A 4,299-nucleotide genomic window follows, 5' to 3' on the forward strand; every position below is an offset into this window, starting at 1 on the left:
AATCACAGTCCTTATGGTTAGCAGTCCAGTACTTATCCTACAGCACCACATCAGGACTCGAATTTTTCCCATACATGTGTGTATTTGTTGTTATTGTAAAGTGTCATCAAATCAGTTCTGACTCATAAGGAACTATGAACAACAGAATGAAACACTGTCCAGTCCTGTACTTACGTTTTGGGTGTTAAGTGCCGTCGAGTGGGTTCCAACTCATAGTGACCCCGTAAAGGGTTTCCAAAGAGTGTCTGGTGAGTTTGACTTGCTGACCTTGTGGTTCAAAGTGACCTTGCAGTCCAGTGCATTATCTTGAAGTGCCACACCAGGATTTGTTAGGTGCCTTCATGTCAGTTTCATTCCCACTATGTACAACAGAACAAAATATTGTTTGGCACTGAGGGGGATAGAAAGGAATTTCAGGAAATATGATTACAGAAAGCTTGTAAACCTGTCTTCAGCCTATAACTGATTTGAATACTTAAAAGGGGTTCTAGAACTTGCCCAGTGAACTAGGCTTCTTGCGGACCATTTGTAGTATATAGAAACTTAGATGGAATCCTGAGCCCTACCCAGGATCTTCTGAGGTGGGACATTCCCACTTAAAAGGACATACAGACCAACCCAGAGTGGCTAGAGGAACAGAAGATACTTCTTGAAAGAAAGACTAGAGAGAAAAATCAAAAGTAAACATGGCATTCTGGTTGGCTACTACAAGAACAATCCAGTAGTTCACCGGGAAGCTATCAAGGCAAGTAATCAAGTCCCTTCAGGACAAACCTCCTTCCAAGACTGAAACTCAAAGGGAACACATGAGCAGGCATGTAAGCTTGCTGGTCACCACATTGGTCTACATGTGGGTGGAAGTGGGGAAAAGGCAGCAATGAAGATATGGGCTGAGTTCAACCACGTTCCGTACACTCCTGTCAACCTTGAAGATAAGAGAGAGAAGAGGAAAAACTGGTTGTTCTGAAATATAGTGAGACTTAGGGACTCCTGAGCCCATTGACAAGGACCTATCCATGGAGGCCTAGAGTGGAGAGTGAAGCATCTAGCTGATATAAATTGAGGGAAGATGCACAAGAATGCCCAAACTTTCAGATAGTACCCATTTGACCTAGCTTTGATGACTTGATGATCAGAACCCAACTAAAGGGAGATAAAGAAATTTAATAAAGGAAGCAAGTGTAAATTGCTACAATTCAATGAACTTGACCTATACTTATGGATGTACTAGCTCAAAATACCAACCGAGAGGAAAGGAATCTTCACATCAAGGCTCAAACCTATCCCCTCTGTATACAGGGTTGGTAGGGGTGGGCAACATAGACAATGGCTACCTAAAATGGGCCGGGGTGAGGGGGGCCTAAAAAGGCACAAAGTGGCTGGCTTACACGTTTTCAAGAGGGAGTTTAGTTTCAGAGCATGTGGGGAAGGTAGAACTTCCACTGAATAGTTTTCCTGTTGTCTAGATAGGTAAGGTAAATGAGATGGGGATGGGATTCATTGATTCTGTCGTGAGTAGTTGTTATCATACCTAATTGTGATTGCCACAACTGTAAAGGTAGAGGTTATGTAACAAAAAGAGGAAAATAGTTAATCTTACATTCCAGGAACAGAGGACCGTAGGACCCTAGAAGAGAAGAGCATGCCCTGTACATGGGACCCTAACCAGAAAAACAGAAACACCAGAGATGGAGACAGAGGTGATGGTATGGAGAGACTGAGCAGCTGAGGACTCTAGACTCACAGAAAGAGAAAGGCTATGTGCAGGAGGCTAGGAGACTGGCTTCCAGAATATGCCCTGTGGTTGTTTGAATGATTATATATCCTGTATTTTTTTAAATACATGTGCTAGACAATAGACATGCATTGACATGGGTGATGAAGCAGGCAATATACAACCAGAGGGAGGTTGACAGAGGAAATATGGGGGTGTCGGGAGATACAGGGAGGAATGCAGTGGTTGGAAGTGAATAGAAGTAAATGCTGTTAACCGTTGGTGCCTGGATGGGATTGCAACCATATAATGAAGCAAGTATATGATTTGTTGTTAAATGTAAAACTGATGATCTGCTCTGTAAAACCTTCACTCAATTAAAAATAAAAAGTTAAAAAAAAAAAAAAGACATTGTCTGGTCCTGTGCCATCCTCATATATATGAGTATATATATATATATATATATATATATATATATATATATACACACACACACACAAATAGACACACATGAAAAGGCTCCAAAAAAAATTTCATTGACTTGTAATTTCATTTGCCCATGAACTTTCTGAAGCTCCCTTGTGTGTGTGCGTGTGGGTATCCTTCTTATTATGTGTGTGTATCCTTCACATTATAATATCGCTGGCATGTCTTAAGAGCTCAATAAACTGGTGTCCTCCATCATTATCATTATTCTGTGGAGAGGGAGTTGTTGTTGTTAAGTGTCATCGAGTCGGTTCTGATTCATAGTGACCCTGTGTAGACTTTCCAGGGAGCAGCTGGTGGGTTTGAACCTCCAACTTTATGGTTAGCAGTCCAATGCTCATCCTACAGTGCCACACCAGGACTTCAGAGAAGGAGTTGTTATTGTCAAGAGAAGGTGGTAATAAATCTAATAAAGGAATTTTTCTGATTGGAGGACACCAGGAAAGAATGAATCTATAGAAAGAGCCCTCCTATCTCTGGAGATCTCCAGAAACCCCAGGAGAAACCCACACCCTTTGCTGGGAGGTAGTATATACATCTGACAATGAGTAATTGGGGGCTAGGACCCCTGCTGGGGGTGTGGGGCCCTTAATAAGGACTGTCGCTTATCAGTCATGTGTCCACCCAACTCCAGGAGCCTCTCCAGAAAGAGAGAAGGTCAACTCAACACATATAGCAGGTACTTGTCTATTTTTTTAATGGTATATATGTATTTTTCTATTTGTACAAATAACAAATGCTGATATTTGGAAAGTGAAAATGACATTTACCAAACCCTTATCTATGCACCCAAAACAATCACCTTGCTGCATTTCAGGTTATTTTTAATGTATCAGTTTTTGCTTTCTAAAAATAATACAGTGGTGGTTCCATACAATAAGCACCGGACTGCAACCCACAAGATCCATGGTTCGAGCCCTCCAGCTACTCCACAGGAAAAAGATAAGGTTTTCTGCTCCTGCAAAGATTTAACACCTCAGAAACTTTATACAGGGTAGTTATGAACTGGAATTGACTTGAAGGCACTTAACAACAACACAGATAACACTGTGTTAACATCTTTGCATTAAAACATATTCTGTAAATTGAATTGTCTCCTTAGACTAAGTCTTCAAAATGAAATTTATATTGTTAAAGGATGTGACTATTTATAAGGTTTTAAATCTATGAAGCATTTTAAAATGTTTTCCCATTTTTTTCTTACAGTATATGTAATACATACCGATAGTAACAATGTTAGAGACTGGAGACAAATAAAAAGAATGAAAAATTATTAATAATCCTACCACTCAAAAATAACTTTTGATATTGTTGATTTGTCCATGATTGTTGCTTCAATGCATTTTCATTGAAGTGTCAGGAGGTGGTCCCAGGGATGCTGATGCAATAGGGAAGATGAGCTGAATCCAGAAAAGGGAAGAGAGAGTACAGACTGGAAACTCTGGTACTTCTGTACCTGCCTCTAACCAACAACCTTCAGAGTATAATGGTTGCTGTTTGCCTCCCAAATCTTATGCAATTTCACTTTGGACCAAGTGATTACAAATTGGGCTGCTAACCTCAAGGTTGGCAGTTTGAAACTACCAGCTGTTCCATGGGAGAAAGATGAGGCTTTCTGCTCCTGTAAAGATTTGCAGCCTCGGAAACCATGTGCAGGGTCACACACTGAGTCAGAACCGACTCCATGCTACTTAACAACAACCGCAAACCATACCGAGAAAGGGATTCTGAGAAACACAGTTCTCAGGGTAAGTAAGCTGGCAGTAGAAAGTTATGGCACAATGAAAGAAAAAACAGACAAGGGAGTTTAGCGTATTCTCAAGGGAGTGATTATAATGATGAACCAAGGAATGCAGAATGTGTGGTTACATGAACTGGCAGTCTTGTGGTCAAAGAGTTTTGCTTTATTTATTGTTTTGTCAGATTTTTTGTTTTTGTTTTTTTTGCTATAATAAACAATTTAGTAAAGTGGTTTCCAGAAATTGCCCAAATTCTTTTTTTTTTTTTTTTTTTTACATTTCTTTACATGTCAAGCTTTCTTTGACAAATTTATACAAAATATTAAATTTCTATTTTAGGACTTAGTTTATATTTTGTAA

This window comes from Chrysochloris asiatica, unplaced genomic scaffold (genome assembly GCF_000296735.1).
Source record: "Chrysochloris asiatica unplaced genomic scaffold, ChrAsi1.0 scaffold00064, whole genome shotgun sequence".
Taxonomy (NCBI): Eukaryota; Metazoa; Chordata; class Mammalia; order Afrosoricida; family Chrysochloridae; genus Chrysochloris; species Chrysochloris asiatica.